Source organism: Cryptomeria japonica, chromosome 4, assembly GCF_030272615.1.
Source record: "Cryptomeria japonica chromosome 4, Sugi_1.0, whole genome shotgun sequence".
Lineage (NCBI taxonomy): Eukaryota > Viridiplantae > Streptophyta > Pinopsida > Cupressales > Cupressaceae > Cryptomeria > Cryptomeria japonica.
The window spans coordinates 555077386-555098795 of record NC_081408.1 but is presented as its reverse complement, the minus strand read 5'-3'; positions in this window follow the sequence as shown (position 1 = coordinate 555098795).

Here is a 21410-nt window from a genome sequence, read left to right as displayed (position 1 = left end):
CTTGGATGCTGCAAGGACTATGTTGATTGAAGGGAATGTTCCAAAGAACTACTGCAGAGAAGCTGTTAGCACTGTTGTTTACACATTCAACCAAGTTCATATAAAAGGTGATATCGGTAAGACTCCTTATGAGCTATGTTTGGTCATATTCCTACAGTGAGATATTTCAGAATTTTTGGAAGCAAATGTTATATCAAGAGAGATGAGGATTTAAGAAAGTTTGATGCGAGAAGTGATGAAAGAATTTTCTTGGGATACTCTACAAAGAGAAAATCCTACTGGTGCTACAATAAGAGACTGAGAAAGATAGTGGAAAGAGAAAATGTGAAGGTTGATGAGAACTATGGAAAAGAAATCAGATCATGCAAATATGATGATGATCAAGATGTTGTTTTAACACTAATTCAGATTGAAGAATTGAAGCAAAATGATCCGGTAGAAGTTGTTAACCCAGATATTGTTGTTGTTGGTCTTAGACAGCTCAAATAACCGATGAACAACTCAAGGGGGGGTGAATCAATTGTTAATAGATTATAGAACTTTAAGCATTACAACCTTATTACCAGAATAGCAGATATAATAGTTAAGCACAAATATAAACCACAGAACATTTACCAACCATCCACAAAAGATAACACCAAGATTTGTACGTGGAAAACCCAGTAAAGGGAAAAACCACGGTGGGAAGCCTACCCACAGTCAGATAATACTTCTACAGTAAGTATGTGATTACAAAAAGAGGGGCCTGCACATGCAGGAAGGCCAATAGCCTAGAGCGCACTGCTCATCATAAAAGGAGCCTCACTAACTACAAAATAAATCCAGACTACAATCTGGAAAGAAGACTGAACTGCAAGAATAGCATCTCCTATGCCCGAATACAGTTTCGGTTAAGCTCAGTACCAGAGGTCTTAAACCTCTTTCACCAACACAATTCGATCACTTATGATCGACCAAAACCTCTGCATATGATTACAACCTTATTCATAAACAAATAATCCTATATCCCAAAAACCCACGATCTACAAAGAGATCTTACATCATATTTATACCAACCTGGGACCTAAACAATTAGGTCGGCCACCTAAAAGATAATGCAATACATTCATAACATAAACCCACAATCCAATGATCAACCAAGTTGTCCTAAGACTGAAACAACATAATCTAATCAATAGATCCAACCGGAAACGCATTGAGATCATCCACCAACATGTTACACAAATCGGTCCATAACCTAGTAGAATAAGATAGAATTAGGTACGGTCCAAAATGCAACACCACAGATTAACAGGAACACGAGAAAGAAAACCAAAAACATCTTGAAAGCCATCTAGAAGCCGCACCAACACCACTTATCAAGTGCATCAAAATATCTTCAACAAAGCTCTGTCGGTAAAACCCTTATCGGTGACCAAAAGGCTTACTAAAACAAATGATAGCTCCTGAGTCATCAAATACCAAACCAACTACTCTTGATACACATTTAAATAGCATGAATGATAGATCCAAACCAATTCCACAAACCAAAGCATACCAAAGTATACCGGATCAATATCATAATCCAACCGCTCTATCGGAAACTGATAAACAACCAAAACAATTGGTGTTGCCATCAATGAGAAAACATCAATGCAACACATAATCAATTCCTCCAATTTGCCAACAGTTGGTAGAGAGGTGTAGGAACCTAAAAAATCAGAAGACTCTGAGGTATATAAGACTGAATCATTCTAAAAATTAAGACCATTGGCGACAAAAATAAAGGTGTGATGACTAGGAAAACACTAGTTGTTGAAGAGGTATGTTTGATTTCTAAAATTGAACCTAAAGATGTTGTTGAAGCTTGCAAAGATGAAAATTAGATGAAGGCTATGGAAGAAGAATTGAACTAAATTGAAAAGAATAACACATGGGAGCTTGTGCCTACACCTAAAGACAAGAATGTGATTGGTACTAAATGGGTATTCAGGAACAAATTGAATGAAGTCGATGAAGTTGTCAGGAATAAAACAAGACCGGTATGCAAAGGTTATTCACATAAAGAATGAATTGATTATGAGGAGACTTTTGCTCCGGTGGCTAGACTTGAAGTTGTTAGACTGTTGCTTGCATATGTTGCTTATAAGGATTTCAAGGTACATCAGATGGATGTCAAGTCAGCCTTCTTGAATGGTGATCTTGAGGAAGAAGTCTACATTGAGCAACCCGATAGATTTTTATTATCAGATGATGGAGACATGGTATGAAACTGAAGAAATCTCTTTATGAATTGAAACAAGCCCCTAGAGCCTGGTATGCTAGATTGGATAAGTATTTATTGAAATTAGGATTTGATAAAGGTATTGTTGATATTAATCTATATCTCAAGACTGAGAATGATAACATCTTGATTGTTGAAGCTTTTTTTGATGACATTATCTTTAGAGGAGATGATAACTTGAGTATGAAGTTTACCGGTGATATGCAGAAAGAATTTGAAATGTCTATGATAGGAGAAATAAAAATTTTCTTAGGATTGCAGATTTCACATATCGGAAAAGGTATTTTTATATCTCAAGCTAAATATGTAAAGGAATTGCTAAAGAAGTTTGGGTTAGAAGATTATAAATCGGTTGGAATTCCTATGGTGACTGGCTGCAAATTATCTAAAAATGATGAATCTCTGAAAGCTAATCAAACCTTGCACAAATTTATGGTTGGTGGACTGCTATACTTGACTCAGGCTAGACCTAACATTATGTATGTTGTGTGCATGGCTTCTAGATATCAAGCTGATCCAAAAGAGAGTCATGTCACTATAGTAAAGAGGATATTCAGATATCTAAAAAGAACTGTGGATTATGACTTGTGGTACCCTAGGAATGATGATTTCATGCTATGTGCTTACACTATTGTTGATTGGGCTAGTGATGTTGATGACCGGAAGATTACCTCCGGTAGTGCATTCTTATTGGGTAAGAAATTGGTTTCATGGGCTAGTAAGAAACAAGCTTCAATTTCCTTATCTACTATTGAAGCTGAGTATATTCTTGTTGCCAGTAATTGCACTCAGGTAGTTTGGATGAAACAAATGTTAAAGGATATCAGAGTTATCTATGATGAGCCTACTGTCATTTATTGTGATAATTCCAGTGCTATTAATATGTGAAAGGATTTGGTGCAACATTCAAAGACTAAACATGTATCAATCAAATATTATTTCTTGAGAGAAAAAAGTAAGTGAAGAGGAAGTAAAACTAGAGTATGTGTCTATAAAGGAACAAATTGTTGATATTTTCACTAAGCCTTTGCCTACAGATACATTTGTCAATTTGAGAGACAAGTCAGGGGTATCCACCCCTCTTGATGGGAACTAGATACATTAAGTTGCATCAATCTAGCAGACTTCACAGTCTTATCTTTTTCTGAATTAATGAGTTTGTGTTGCTCCTCTGGTGGAGTAGTCTGTTTGTGGTTCAGTTGAGCTAATTTGTTTATCCAAGGGGGGGAGTTTGGTCTTATGCTTTAAGAACCTTTGTCATTGATGTCAAAGGGGGAGAGAAGCATGTGAAAAACTATCTTATCTATTGTTGGTGAGCTTGGCCTTAGGGGGGGTTTGTTGGAGATGTTTTTTTTCTTTAGATTGATTGTTTTTCACATCCATATGTTGCCATCAATGCCAAAGGGGGAGATTGTTGGACATTGTTACTGCTAGGATATGTTGTTGTCATTGATGTCAACATATTCCTATGATTTATTGCTTCGGTGGTTTCAGATTGGTTTATTGGGATCATGGTTCAATTTATGGAGTATTTCTATTGTCATGACATCCTTTTGTATTGATTTCAATGATTCAGAAGCTTAATTGATCATATCATGTGATCTGGTTTGTAGTTTGGTTTTTTTTCTGATCAGTACTTTGCAAAGTTTTGAATTTCCTCCTATATATTCCGGTGTGATCAGATCTTGAGTTATGATTTTGGGAGATTGTATGGGATGTTCATGTGTATCTACATTTTAGATGGTTCGTGATTTGGTGCTCCACAAGCTATCTTTCTATTTTGAGTTGTTGTTGTTTGAGTGTTCTTGAGTTTCAGATATTGATCAATGAAGATTTGATAAGGGGTGTTAGTGCAGCTATTGTGGATGGTTCTAATGTGCTTTTTGGTGTTTCCTAATCATATCCTATTTATTTTGATGATCTGCTATGATCGTTGTGCAAGTTTTTGCTGATTTACTGTTATGGTGATATGCTTCGTGTTATGTGGTATGCTTGGTGGTATAGCATGTTGCGGTTTCTCTTGGCATGATTTCCAGTGGTGTTGTGTGTTTGAGAATCTGATTTAGGTCCATGCTATATCATCATATTGGTCTATTGGTTGATCTTTATATCGTGTGATGTAATTTTGTAATTGTGAGATGAGGTTTTAGCCGACCTTGTTGCCAAGGTTGATGATCAGTGTATATAGATGATGTAGTCATGTAAATTGAGTGTCGATGTAGTGTCTGTATTATTAGAGAGTAGTATATGTGTTACTTAAGTGAATTTATCCTTTGATGTGGTGTATTGAGCAGTGATTGTTGCAGAGCAGACAAATGTGCTTAACTGGAACTGTCAACAAGCATTTGGAGTTACTATTCTTTCAGTTCATGTTTAATCTAGATTATTGTCTAAATATTATTGTAAGTCAATGAGGCTTCCCTGATGGTTTTAGTCTTCTGGGTTATTATATCTTGAGTAGTGAGCTCTATGCAATGTTCTTGAATGCACGTGCATTCCCCATTGTAATATTTACACATACTATTGTAGAGTATCATCTTATTGTGGATAGGTTCCCATCATGGTTTTTCTCTTAACCAGGTTTTCCACGTCAAAATCTTGGTGTTGTGTGTTGTTTTGTAAATTTGCTTATGTTTGTTGTTACTTCAGATCATCAGATTTTCTTTTAAGGTTAAGTTCTATAATCTGGTGAAAACTAATTCACCACCCCTCTCAGTTTTCCTTCATTGTTGTTGCCAACGGTATTTTAGTTTGTAAAGCTTTACTTTCATTAGTAGAATGACCATGAATTTGATGATACTTGCAAAAAGTAGAATTCTCAAGATGTTGTCTACATTTCCTTCTTCATTTCGGAAAAAGAAGAGAAATTAAATTGGCATGAAGGAGGTTAGACAAAATAGTATCTTGTTGTGATGCCAAATTGAAATAATCAGACATGGATTCACTAGACAATAAGGGAGGGGATGCTAACAAAGGAGGACTTTGGAAACCTATACCCTATTTGGAAAAGTGTGATGTAGATTTCGCGTGACCATCAAAACTTTGTTGCACACATCCTAAACCATGCCCATTGTATCCATGTGTAGATGTTGAAATATCTAGAAGAGATGGTTCATTCTTAGTGTCAAAGTCCAAAGAAACCCCATCATCATCAAGACATGTGTTGGAAGGAGAAGAAACCTCGATAAATGACACATAAGGCTTCTTCAAGGATTCATTCTTAGATTGAGGGATATTATACCCATTGAAAGAGGGTGTAAAGTCTAATGTACCCCAATTCATTTCTAAGGAAGTGTCATTGATAGGAGATTGTGTTGTTGAAGCAATCATAGTATTAAAGGGGGGAATATATCCCACTTTATTGTGAGTGAAATTATAAGTATTAGGATCATCCTTTATTGTGTGAAGTTCATTTTTATATATGAATTTGATTGTATGATGAAGGGTAAAAGGAATTGCTTTCATACCATTAATCCATAGTCTACCTAGAAGGAGGCTATAATTAAGATGGTTATGCATGACATGAATAGGAGTAGGTAAAGTCACATATCCTACTTTAATAGGTAATATGACTATACCAAGTGACTCTCTAGGAATATTACCAAACCCATGAACACAAAGAGTATCGGGTTTAATAGAAGAATAACCCCAATTTATCTTATCTAAGAAGTCAACAAAACAAATCTTAAGTGCTGACCCATTATCGATTAAAGTACCTCTTATGTTTTGTTCATAAATTCAAGGAGTAATCATAAGGGATTCATCTCTATTTTTAACCTCTATTGAAGGCAATTCATCGTATGAGAATGTAATATCATTTGGTGTAGAAGAAGGATGAGGAACCACCCTTTGTAAGACTTCTTGAATAAACTTATGGTATGAAGGTGAAGTTTGAATCAAGTATTGAATGGAGATATTAGCTAAGATATCATGGAGTTTATCAATAAGACAAGGTTCCTTATTAACATGTTTCTTAGGACGAGGAGGGAAAGGAATGTAAGTGACAATAACATAGGGATCTTTCTTTTTGGCACAAGCATTAAATGTGTGATGTATTTCAAAACCATATTTTTGTTCTAGTTGCCTTTCCATATCACCTATTTCACACATGTATTTTGCAACTTTTACGATATTGGGAGGTTTCTTGGGCTTAGGATTCTCATAACTAGAAACATAAATGGTATTGACTTGATTAGGCTCTTTGTTCTCCATAGATAAATCTTTAGAGGGGAGAGAAACAAGGAATTTTCTAATGATTTCATCTTCTTCCTCCAAGGTATCTTAAGGGTTAATACAAGCTTTAGGAGAAGGATAAACATAACTCATTAATGCTTTGTCTCTAGTGGGAAATTCATTGAAATGAAAACAGGGTATGGTATCACTAGGAAAGGTAGCTACAATATTATCCACTTGCACCAAATGATCCTCATGGGGAAGGTACATTTTAGGAAAAAGATGAGCATCATTCTTCAAATATTCATCTCTAGGAGGGAGATCTTTGAAAAAAGTGTTCATATTCTCTTCTTGCACTAATGTGCCCTTGTTAGTAGGACCAATTTTGGGAGAGGGTAAATCATAGCTATGAATGAAAGGGAGAACTAATTTATCGACATATGCATGAAAGGGAACATCATGAAAATCTTTAATGTAACTTGAAATTGAGCTAACAAAATAAGATAAGAATTCCATATGCACTTATGATCAAAAAAGAAACTCATATGTCATGTAACCAAAGTAATGTTCACTCAATATATGCATTAAAGTTATGAAAAATCATATTCGAAACATAATTGAACAATTATGCAACCCACAAGTCAATTTTAGGAAAATAAATTAGGGTTTTTTGTGAATTTAACCTCTAAATTTATGTAATTTTTTATTAAAAATATAATATATGAGTGCAAAATTGAAAATTAAAATGCATACAAATCAGATCTGAGAATAAAAATCAGAAATAATGGTGTAAGAAGTCCAGTTCACCAAAATGTAATGGTACAAAATTTGGAAATTATAGTTTCAATGATGAAACCACAAACAATCCCAAATTGACCAAAACAAATGGAAAGAGGGGTGAACCTAATATATCTAGCCTCAATCCCACTAAGGAAGGGCTAATAATTCTAATTAAATTCACCTAGATTAGGGTTTTGACTTCCTCTTTCTAAGGATTGAATTGGATTTGATTAAAGTTGGGGTAAAATGAGGGATTAGAAAAGTGATCTGAAGGAAACAATAAGCTACATATGTCCCATGGAGCCACCAACCTGGATCTGGGAATAATAAGATGTTTGAAATTTGTTCTCAGAAGTTCAGCCTAATTTTTTCAGGATCAAGTAGTATTAATTCACCATGGTCCTTTGAATTTTCTACCATCAAAAGTTGAACTTGTTTGTCACTGTGAACTTTGTCGATCGTCCCAAGTACAACTCCACACATGTTTCTTGCACATAGGAAAAAAGGGAAAGGTGTTGGGGATAGGGGTTTGCCTAAGTCAAACCCCAATTTAAGAATTAACCTTGAATGAAAGAATGTAAATACTAAAATAAATATTGAATAGGTATATCTCATATCTATAATTGTTGATGATGATGCATTTGTCTTTGAATGTAATAAAAAATGTTGAATGTTTTTTTTGCAAGCATCTGGAGAATTATTCCTTCAACACTCCTTTGGTGCATTTGGTGGGAGAGAAACAAATGAATCTTCAGAAAACAACCATCTTCAATCTCAGCAATCCTTGCTAAATTTGAGAAATCCTTAAGTGAAATTATCAATGCCTATGTGTCCGGGAAACAAAATGTTACATCCAATTTCACTGATTGGGATGCCTCTCAGTTGAAAGTGTAGTCATCCCTTGCTTTGCCATTTAAAGGAAGCCAACACATTGGTAATAAGTCTTTCTTTTCCATTTAAAGGAAGCCAACACATTGGTAATAAGTCAAAGGTTGACAGATTTAAGATAAAATGGATACCTCCCCATTGTGATTTCATTAAGCTGAATTTTGAGGAATCATCAAAAGGAAATCCAGGTCCTTCTGGAGTGGATGTGATCTTGAGAGACCATAGGGGTACTTTAATTCAAGCCAAATCAGTCAAATTACCTAATGGAACAAATAATCAAGCAGAAGTACAAGCACTTTTGAAAGGCTTACAAATGAAAGAACTTCATATCAAAAAAATCCTAATTGAAGGTGACTCTTTTGTTAATAGTCAATGCTTGTAGGGAACAGGCAGAGTATAACTAAAAGATCACATACATCCTCAAACAAGTGTGGGGAATGTTAACATATTTTGACTCCTATCAAATTAATCACATCTACAGGGAAGCGAATCATGCAGCAGATGAATTGGCAAACATAGCAATTGGTCAAACAAATTCTCATGCCACCTTTAAAAATGATGACATCTCCATGCTTGAAAAACTTTCACAAGTCTTACTTAACGATATGAAGCAGTAATCTAATGTGTTTTCTCAACGATATGAAGTAGTTGTTACTACTTATCAAGTTGTCATTAGTTTTATATCCAAAGTCATTCTATATACTCTAGTCGGTTGCTACTACCGAAATATTCAGTCGGTATGCATAGAACAGTTGGTTAAAGAAGAAAGTATTCACAAAGCCCAATATACACCGAGTTGTCTACCAAGTATCATTCCATGTCTACCGAGCAGCAAAGATGATACACCAAGTTGATATACACCAAGTGAAATGTGTTACCATATTCATTGAACCTGGACACACATATGAAAACGTGTTACAAGATCGAGGAACATAGAATCGTTATCACATTGGAAATTGCACTTAAAGATTGTGTACGATTTCAAGGTCATTTATCCAATGAAATATTTTGTATAGTTATTCATTTGATAAATCATGTTTGTAAGATCGAAGCAATGAATCAGATCACTGACATAAGAGATCTATTTATATAGCATAGATTAAGGATAAAAGTGTGACAGACAGAGATATACAGAGGTGTATGAAGCAAGACATGTGTGGTACATGAGAAAGCACTAAGTGTTATGACTATTACAGAGACGCAGAGGTCACCAAGAAGGATTTCAGAGAACAGTCAAAGAACAGAGTAAATAGAAGGGTTTACTGAGTTACTTCATGGGTTACCGAGGTATGCTATAAGCAAGGTAATCTTATTTGAGCACATAGAATCTACTATAACATTTCAGATGTAAAGTTGCAGATATTTGTAATGATTTCATTGTAATATTTAAGTTGTAAGAGAAACCATTAACAGGGTAAAAGACTCTAACAAAGTCTATAAATTGTAAAGCCTTTAACCAGGTGCAGCATTTAGATTAAGTGTTGTAAAATCCTTTAGCAAGGTAGATCTAACAGATCTTGATACTCCTAACAGGGTAAGCTATCAGAAATAGCTAAACATGTATCTCTAACCGAGCAATATTTATTATTGCAGTAGTGAAGTTGTGGGTGCCATCCCCACCGCAGTTTTTCTCTCTAACCAAGAGTTTCTGTGTAACCAAAACATATGTGTTATGGAGTGAATCGTGTATGATTGTTATTTATTTATTTTAGCTTTATGTTATGTTACAACAGTTTTTGGTTTATGCATAACAGTAAAGTTATTGTTGATAAAAGGATTTGAAGTACTGATTCACCCCTCCTCTCTCAGTACATTAGCTTTCCATATTGGGCCTAATAGCAGTAATCTAATGTGTTTTGTTTTGTAGGGATCATTGTCGGCTTCTGTCGATACTTTCTTCGACCTTTTCTAATTTGATATTAATATTCTATTAATATCATTGTCATTATGCCATTTTTGTGTTAGCGACATCTGAATTTTCAAATATTGATGTTTTCCCATTAATGATGGGGTCTACACAAAGATGGCGTGGAGTGTGTGTGACTGGGCTCCATTTCAAATAAGTTTTGCACACGTGGCTCCTATTCAGCTCAACGGATCTGCCAATTCAAAATGTAGTGGCAGACAATCATTTACTTTGTTGTCCAAAGGAGTTAATGCTTCTCCTCGAACACATGGCTCAACCCTCTTTTTAAAATTCACACACACGCCATCTCATTAAGGTCTTTTATATTAATGGTCGCATGTATTCAACAACCTACAAAATTACACATGTTCAAATTGGGAGAAAATCAAGGACACCTCGCATTCATTTTTGAGTGTGAGTTTAAATGGTTGTGACAAAAGCAGTACATTTCAAATCCCTTCTATGCAACTACCTCTTCAAGTCATAATGTTGTGAATGGAAATTTCCAATCTCTTTTGTTGTGAATTAGATATTCTATATCTATCCATGATTGCCTTGCAGGATCCATTTGAAATCTACTCTATTTTTTCCCTTCTGCATTTATCATTTTTGAGGAAGGAATTTGGTCAGTCTTCATGGGATTCTAAGTGTGCTCATTAAGTAGTTCTCAGTTCTGTAGGTTTGGCGGCCTTTTGTAGAGGTGGAGAAAAATATTTGGCTCTCATTCCCTACCTCAGCTTTGATCTTCCTGCTTCTCGGGTAAAGATTTCCCTTGCTAATCTCTTTGGGTTTGAGATATTGTTTTTCTACTTCGGTCCTTGCCGTAGTTTAGGTCTGTGTAATAAATTCTACTTTGTTTTCTCTTTGCCTTTGCTCTCCATGGATCACTACCTCAAGAACTTCCAGGTTCCAGTGAAGCCTAGAAGGGGAGAAGTTCCTTTTGTTGAACCCCTTGATGATGGGGAAATTAGGAGGGTCTTTAGAATCTCATGTCCTGACTAATTAGATGCCATTAAAACTATAATTGGGGTAGAAATTCTTTCCCCTTGTGCTCCGAGGTTGTTTTTTCCATCACAGTTGCTCTCTAGCTTTATTTCCATCTATCTTGATGGCTTGCAATCATACGACCTACTCAAAATCATCACAGATGATTTTGTTCAGCCAGGGTTTCTCCGATATGGTGAATTATTGAAATGTGTGCAAAAGTACAATTTGGGGTCTGGTAATGGTCATATCTTGGGTATTTTTCCCAAATGGAATCTTAAGCATACAAATGTGGGGGATATTTATGATGCTTTCATTGTAGCTCTGTGAAATGACGACCCATGGCAACTTTATAATGCATTTCAAGTTTACATGCAAGAATTAGATGCAGATAGGATCAAAATCCTAAAGGATAAATATTTTGCCATTTCCTTCCTTCTTTCACACTCAATTTCACATGGCATTCAATCTATTACTGAGGGTGAAGAGGTTCAATCTGCAGCTGCTGGTAAGAAACATAAGATGGAAGGACAATATGGTGCAGCTTCTGCCTCCAAAAGACAGACCCGGGGATAGGTCTATCAACTTTGGGTTTCTGTCTGAGTTTTTTGGTTTCATAGTAATAGCTCGGTATAATGGTGTTACCTACTTGTCCAGATCTACTAGCTATTGTATAAAAAATTTATATGTTATAAGACTTTTTGTTCATCACTATATATAGGGGTGGTTGGTCGACATGGTAATCTGCATCCTCATGCAGATTTTGAAAGTTCTGGCCAATACTATAATTCTGGCAATTTTGTAACCTTTTTATGAATTATTAATATATATAATGTGGCTTATGCCTTTTTACCAAAAAAAAATGTTGAATGTAATGGCATGACAAACACATGAACATGAAAAACCCTAATCACACACACATGTTTGCACAAGATTGATGTAACTTTGCTCCACAATGCTTGAAGAATGAATATACAACCTTGAAAATCTTTGAAAATGCTTGATGATGAATGCTTCATGGATGCACAAATATTAGGGATAGATAATGGATGGAGTCTTAGATCTAAAATAAACTGATATGATGTCTTTATATAAGGTTCCCTAGGTAATTTACAAATTAGGCGGACCTCCAACATTCATCCGTAGCCACAGGGATTAATTTTATTCAAGGGGATATAACACCTGCCCTAATTCAAATTAGGGCCCCCTTGAGAGGGACCATGGCATTTTAGGGCACCATGGTCCAAACCAGGGCATTCCACACCCTAGTCCCTCTACAAGTAGGACCAAGATAAGGCACAAGGGAGAATGATACCTCACCATGGGACCCACCAATGGGTGTGCATGGCCTCAAAGTTGGAAAATGGGGTTAAATCGGATCTAGAGAGGGGATGAAGATAGGACATGCTAAAGTGGGAGCACAAAAATGAGGTGTAAATTGGATTGGTGACAATTTATGATGCTACAATTATTAAGAAAAAAATGTACATGTTTTTAATTCAAATAACATGTATGTGTTAAGGCTTGGAAAATCTGAGCCATAACATGTACATGGTATTTTAATTTATTCAAAACATGAATGTGTTTTTCTCCTGTAGCGTCCTAAATTGTACTCCCTTACAATTTGGTCCTCATTTGGGTCCTCATCTCAGCATTCATGTCCCGAAGCTGGACTAGGACCTAATTTTACTCTTACTATTCAATTCTAGCCTCGTTTCCACTTTACACATCACATAGCCTCTTTGTTATAGCCCTTAAATAAGGTATAACCAAGGCATGGTGCCATGGTCCTCAATGGGACCAGAGCGTGGCGTCTTGGTCCTCTCAATTTGGACCTTAATTTGGGTCCCCTCAATGGTCACAATGAATTAGCAGGAATGTGATCTTTGCGTCAACCTATGTCAGAAAATTAAGATATTTTCAATGGGCAAGTACAAAAGGAGGTCCATACCTCTCATTTCATCATCACAGGAGAATCATAAGGCGTCCAATTAATCCATATTTAAGGAATCTATCATTCAAGCATTGAAGCATACATAATTAAGCATTTTTAGAGATCTTCAAGGCTACATACTCTTCATTTATCCATTGTGGAGCAACATTACATCATTCATATGCAAGAATGTGTGTGTGGTTAGGGTTTTGTCATGTTCATGTCATTTCATACAAAATATGTGGTTACATTTAAGAAGCAAAGAATCATTATCAGTCATTATAGATCTGAGGTATATCTTTCCATCATTTATTTCAATATTTGCAACATTTCATTCAAGGTTAATTCCTAAAATGGGGTTTGACTTAGGCAAACCCCTATTTCCCCTTCTTTTTGTGTGCAAAAAATGGATACAGAGCTACGATCTTCATAATAAGCATTATTTACAATGAAGAATCAATCCCCCATTAGAGTGTGAAAAGTTCGAAGGACCAAGGCAACATGCACCATGGTCCTAATATTTTAGGAGCCCTTTTTGGGAACAAGTCTGAATTTGCTTACATTGCTCAGATCCATGTTTGTGGCTCAATCCATCAACTGTATCTTACTGTTTATGCATTCTACTTCAATTTCCAACAATTTTACCATAATTTCAGCAATTCAACTTACAAAAAGAGGGTTTATTAATTCACAACATTAAAAACTCCCAATCCAATCAGAATTCTCAGTTCTAATCCCTATTGGTTTTTGACTAGATCTATTGGATTGGAACCCTCTTTTGAATGTTGTGGTTTTTAAATCATAAAATTAGCAGTTTCTTCCTTTTATGGTGGAAACCCTAATTTTTCACCATTATAGCTCCTTTTTAGACATTTTTTAGTGTTTGGCCACTTTTTTGTGACCCATATTGGTACATATACTCAAAAAGTTACTTATATCTTTTTTAGGCCCATTTGTATATGTGTATATGGGTGGGCATGTCATATCAGAACATGGTTAGTACAATAAATTTTATTTTCCAAATACACTAGCAAACAAAATTATTAGAAAATAGTAGTTGAAACCTTGACACAATAATCCAACATTGTAAGCCAGAAAGAGAGATGTTACTTTTATATCCTTGTTGGAGGAACAACTTCAATAATGCTTATGTTGATTTTTGAAAGAAAGTTAAGGTAGCAAAATAACTTCCTACACTAATCTTGATAGTAGGTAATGCAAAAAAATTTTAAATCTTTACAATAAATATAAAAATTTAACAAAAATAAACATAAATAGCATGTATACCACAACACAATGATTTATGAGGGAAAAATCCTTTTGAGAGAAAACCCCCACTCCAAAAGCCACCCAATATATTATTAAAAAATAACCAATATATTACAATATACTTACAAAGAAAACTTCTTTCTCACAACGGTATCATCAATTAGAGATTTGGAAGAAACTCAACAACTATCATACTCTCACAATACATAGCCTAATGATAAATAATCAATATTTATAGTGATAAATTATACATAAAATATGGTTTTTGTGGACACTATCCTCAAACTCCTATCAATGCAAATAACCCCAAGACCTTGCAAGGGGGGTACCCCCATTTGTATTTCCCATGCTCATTTATCAACAATAACTTTTTTTATTACAAGGTTGAGATGTCGATTTCTTAACAAATCTATCACTTTTGAACACCTTGCAAGAGAAACGAGAGGGGTACCAAAATCATGTTTTAATTTCTAGGGGATGAGATGCCCATAGACTCCAAACACCATCTTAACTTCTATGTGCTCATAGCATTAATTAAACAATTTGCAAACTTAATCAAAGTCTCTATCTTAACCAGCTTCACCCTACCATACTCAACTATAACTCTAACAAAATGATACTAAACAATAACGTGCTTGGTCCTGACATGAATTATTAGGTTCTTAACTAGGAAAATTACACTTTGACTATCACAATAAATTATCATTGCACCTTGTTTTATTCCAATATCTTAACATATTATCTTAATTCAAATTACCTCTTTACAAGCATGAGTATCTACCATATGCTCAACTTTAGTAGTGGACCAAGGAACCACAACCTATCACTTACTCATCCAATTGATTGCACCACCAAATAAAATAAACACATAAGCACTAGCAAATCACCTAGCAGGTATCAACATCACCTACCAAGTCTAAATCCATATAACCATAAATATCAAGGAAAATTTTGCCTCCTATCAAATTACCATGATATCAAAAATAATACTACAAGGTACCCTTCAAATCTATGAAGACTCTTTTGATTGCATCCTAATGAACTCTACCAGGATTAGACATATATTTGGAAAGAACTCCCACTACTTGGGAAAAGTTTAGCCTAGTGTAGACCATTGCATACATTAGACTTCCAACTCGACTCTAATAGGGCACTCTTCTTATGTCTGCCATCTCTGATGGCGACGCATGACAATATAAAGTAGATAATTTGTTCCAATTATAAAAGGAACTCATAGTGGTCTATAATTGTGCATGATAAACCTCTGCAAAACTAAATTCATATAATCTAGCCTAGCCATAAATTATTGTTCACTCTATCTCTTCTAATTTTCATCCTAAGAATATGTTTAGTTGCACCATAATATTTCATTCCAAATTTAGCTTCAAGCTAAGACCTTAGTTTTGAAATCATACCTTTCCATTTACTAATGACTAACATATCATCAACATATAATTCAATGTATATGACATTATTACCATTGGATTTATAATAAACACAGTGATCTAATTTAGAAAGCTAAAATCCCAAACTCAACACATATATATATCAAATTTTTGGGACCACATCCTATGGATTTGTTTGAGGGCATCAAATATTTATTCAATTTATAAACTAAATTACTTTTGCATTTTACAACATAGTGCTTTGGATGGGTCATATAAATATACTCCTCCAAATCACCATGAATGAAAGTATCTTTCAAATCCATTTGCTCAACCTCTAAATCATAATCAACAACAATAGAAAGAAAAAATCTAATACATCTCATTTTTGCAACTGGAGAAAATGTCTCACCATAATCAACACCCTCAACCTAAGAGTAGCCTTTTGTAACCAAAATCACTTTATACTTCTCAATACCTCCATATGAACTGATATTTTTCTTGGAACACCCATTTGCAACCAAAATATTTTTGTGGTTCAAGCAATGGTACAAGATCCAATGTATCATTCTTTTCCAAAGCTGACATTTCTTCATCCATAACTTTTTTTTAGGATTTGAAATCATTCATACCTAATGCCTATTCTACAAATTTAGGTTCATCCATGTTAGTATTCAAATAAAGAATACACCTCCAATCATCAGGTGAATACCTTTCATGTGGTTGTTTATGCCTTGTAGACCTTTGAACAAGTTGAGTTGGAGGTTCTTCCTCCTCTTTTGATTATTCAAAGCTATATGATCTCTCCTCAACTTCTTGTCTATTTAGGGGTCTTTATTCAACTTTCTCAATCATGGAAGGAAGTTGAATCACATCTGCCTATTTAGTTTTGTAATGGTGAAAAATTAGGGTTTCCACCTCTAGATGTAGTAGAAATCATTAATTTTAGGCATAGGGACCATTAAATTAAAGAGGGTTGAACCTAATAAATCTATCCTCAAATCAGCAAGGATAGGGCTGAGAAATCCTATTAAATTTACTAGGTTTTGAATTGATTCCCTCTTTTAAGTTGAATTGTGAAAATGTTGAAATTAGGGTAAATGTATTGAAATTGAAGTAAAAATGCATATTAGTGAGCTATAGTCATCAGATTGAGCCACAAACTTGGATCTCAGCAATGTGAGTGTTCGGATTTATTCCCAGAAGGAGTTACTGAAATGTCAAGACCAGAATGCATGTGCTCTGGTCCTTCACAATTTTCCCCATCCAAAGGGGAATCTGTTCATCTTTGTGAATAAGGCCAATTTTGAAGATCGCAACTTCGTACTTGTTCTTGCGCACAGTAGAGAAGGGAAATAGGTTGGGAATAGTAGTTTGCCTTAGGTACAATCCCAGTTGTGGAATTAACCATGAAATAGAAATAAAATGTAATTGAATTGCAGTAATGGAAATGATCTCCTTTTGAGGGAAATGTTGAATAATGTATGAAACACCAATGTTGTACCTTTTAATGGATTTTTTTTTGTCTCCACAAGGAATTGGGGTTTCATGAAGTCTTCATAAACACAGAACTTGAATGTCAACTCCAATGCTTGAATCTTGACCTTACTTTTGCTCCAATGCTTGAAAGAAGAATGATTTCTTGCTCACTTGAATTTAAATTATTGATTGTTTGAATTGATTGCATGAATCTCTTAGGTGGTTATCAATATGAGAGGGGTAGACCTCCTTTTAAACTTTCTTGTCAAAAAATAATTTAATTTTTTGACACGAGCTGACACGGGATCTAGGTCCTTGCTAAAATGATGTTACCATTAAGGGGCCGCAAAATTGGCCCTGATTGGGAGGACCAAAGCGCTAGCACCTTGGTCCTAACCAATCAAAGACATAAGAAATGGGGTAAGAAAGTGTGCATTCTTAAAATTATGAGATATTTGTATGGTGTGAACAAAATTAGGGCTCCAATCAGGCCTCAGGACATGAACACCAAGGTGAGGTCCCAAATGAGGAATTTTTTTTAAGGGAGTACAATTAAGGACACTACATTTAGACCCCACTTTAGTGGGAGTATGAGACTAACCATACTCTCAGTAAAGTACAAAGGTTTTACATTGAAAAGCTTTCGTCAAGTCATCAAAGAGGCAAGATACACCAAGCCCCCAGAGGACTTTAAGATCTTACTACTTTAATATCAAGATAAAAGGGACATCATAAGAGAAAGAAAGGGAAAGAATCATGACTACTAGCCTAGTAAGGTTCACTTACTATGAGTCATGAAGAGAAAAATACCAAAATTACAAAGAAAAAGGCTCAATTTGCAAAGTAACATGAGTATCAAGACGTGTTATTGTGCGCATAAAGTGAAACATTGAGTGAAGTGTACATAATGTCCCAAACTAATAAATTTGTGATAGTAAATTAAATTTGCATCAATGGTCAGAAAATTATAGTTTACTTCTTATTCCAAACCCTCATATAATTAATCTTTTCAAACAAACTGAAATACCCACAAAGATTTAACAGTAAATCTTGTAAACTATGCACTTGATTTGCAGATCCAATTTGTCAAATCAACCCCAAACTTCACCAAACTTGACGTGTAAGTAAATAATATCAAAATGAATATTATTTTCAATAAAACCATAGCCTATATATATGTATATATATACATATATATATACATATGTATATACATATATATGTATATACATATATATATGTACATATATATGTATATATATGTATATATGTACATATATACATATATACATATATATGTATATATACACATATATGTATATATATACATATATATATATACATATATGTGTATATATACATATGTATATATACACATATATGTATATATATATATGTATATATATATACATATATGTGTATATATACATATATATGTATATATGTATATATGTACATATATACATATATATACATATATATGTACATATATATATGTATATACATATATATGTATATACATATGTATATATATATGTATATATATACATATATATATATGTATATATAGATATACATATATGTATATATATACATATATATATGTGTGTATATATATATATACATATATATGTATATATATATATATATATATATATCTATATATATACATATATATGTATATATATATATATACACATATACGAAGCTTGAAATGTAATGTAAGCTCACAAATATTCAGGATAAACTCATCCAACCTCAAGACAAATTAATTAATTAAAAAATATCATGAAAATACATGAAATTATAAGAAACCCATGACCTTAATGTTTCCATTAACTTCTGCAACACATGCAAACTGAAATCTCAAGAAAACCTCAACTATTTAGCACAATGATAACCTCTTAAATGAGATTATTAAATGGTATTCTGTGACTCCCATCCTCTAAATACCTGGTAATCCTCTAAATACCATCCTTGGGTCACCTTGGAAACAATGAGCATCCTACCCAAAAGTCTCCTTCTCCACTAGTTTATCGGCCACTAAAGAAACAAGCAAAAGCTTAGCTGAAATTTGTAACAAGAATAATCCAAAGAAAGCCCAAATTCATGTTTTATTGAGAAATATTAAATTTATAATTTGGGAACCCATAACTCACAACCAGAAGAGAATATTATTTACATTCCCAAGAATGTAACTCCTCCCTCACTTGCCTTTCACCTCCTAACTTTACTAGTTGCAACTTGCCACTTGCCCATTTTGTCAAAAGTTACCAAATGTCACTTATCATTCCAAAACGTGCTTTCTAATTTTTCCAAGCCATAGTTTGCCTCCAAAATAATATAAAATATATTATCTATTAATTTAATAATAAATATTATTTTGATCATTTAACCATGAAGGACAATATTTCTCAATTTATCTGAAGGTCCTGATTTACTAATTTTGGAACTATTGACTTACTATTTTTAGTAAGTTTCTATTTTTAGGAATGTTGAAAAAGGGACATGACAAGTCCTCCCTTCCGAAAATTGCTTGTCCTCAAGCAATTGTAAAAACAATGCACTAGGTTCTTGATTACCAAAATATCCCATCATTTAAAAAAAGCAAAACAAATGATAGTCTTGTACGTCTTTGATGTTGCTTCTTCCTCCAAAACATTGCTTGAAAAGTATACTTTTTCTTTGCAATATTAAGAATATGAAATCCAATTTGAAAAATAATACTTCACATCACCTGATGTTGTATGCATTTCCTTCCATCTTCTTCATCTATTAACCTCCTTTTATCAACTCCTTTCCAAGATTAAATAGATGCAATGTCAACAAGAATGATATACCAAAAAATCATGCAATCTTCATCAAAGATATAAATTAGACTGTTGTAGCCAAGAGGGAGCTCCAGACTCAAAATTAAAGCTCCATCCAATTGAATACCAATCTTGGAAGTGATTTCTTTAACTTGCTTGCAACTAGATATCAAAAATATCATAGCATAGTTAGTCATAAAATATTGATCATTAAAATGAAACCTCTTTTTCTTATCATGATCTACCATCAAACATCCCAGATTGATCATTTCCATTTGGCCATCACCCACAATATGGTCTTCAAAAGTGGGACCCAACTCCCATGAGTGATCTATGTACCATAAATATTTCCTCATTGTAAAATGGTTAGAATTATCAACACATCCCATGTGATTCCATATCTTAGAACAATTTGAAACATGAAAGCAATAGCCCACATTTGCTAAATTGCATCTTGCGCCCCTTACTTTATCACTTAATTTTGCAAAAGTTTCTTGATGACAAGTTTTTTGTATGTGCTTGGAAAGAGGCAATAAATCTGAAATTTGAAAATATTTTCCATACCTTGTGCTACCAAATAAGAACTCGTCCTCCCCTTTGGAATTCATTTATATGGAGACATCACCATGCTTCAACTACACTACTCTAAGGCTTAAAACACGATTATCCACCTGTATTATGATTATGTTTAAGTCCCCTAGATCCCACAACATTATCCAGGAGATATATGAAACTCAAAAGAATGATTTATTTTCCATCCCGTATCTTTTCACTTTTGAAATATTTATAGCAATATCCTTAAAATAAAATTCATCAATAAGTAAAAACTTATCTAGATATCCTTCCATGAAAACATGCTCATTTTTATGGATATCTTTTGGAGTAACATCAAATACTTGAAATACTTCATGGAGAATCTGGGGCTATCTTGTTTCTTTTTCTTTCCCCTCAAGTTGTGGGTCTTCCTTAACCATGCATGTGTGATCCCTCTTTTGTAAATTCATCTTGGGTGTACCCATCAATATTTTTGGTTCCTTTGTCTTCTTTCCTTCCTCCCTACTTTCAAAAATACATTGTTGACATTCACAAACTTTATTTGTTGATAAAGTATGATCTTGATGTATCAAAGAGGTTTTACCTTCTAGGTTTGATGTGCATTCATTTTGTTATTTCTCCTCAATTTGCTTAGAGATGTCTTGCAACTCCACTTTCATATGATCTTCATGAATTTTTGTACTTTTATGAATTTACATAATAAATCCTCCTTTCATTCTTCTCATGAAGTAATCTTCAAATGATGATTCAAATTTTCCCTCTAATAGGTACTCCTCAAAAGTTCTAAAAACCACTCCTTCTCTAAGCAAATCTTTCCCATCGAGCTCTGCATATTCATAAAAAGTGAGGGTTGCCTTTGAAATTATGCATTTCATAAAATATTGATCAAACCACCCCGATATTTTCCCAACCAATATATCATTTTCCAAACCCCTGAAAAATAGATCTATAGAAGCCTCCCATGATTACTAACTCAAAACATTGC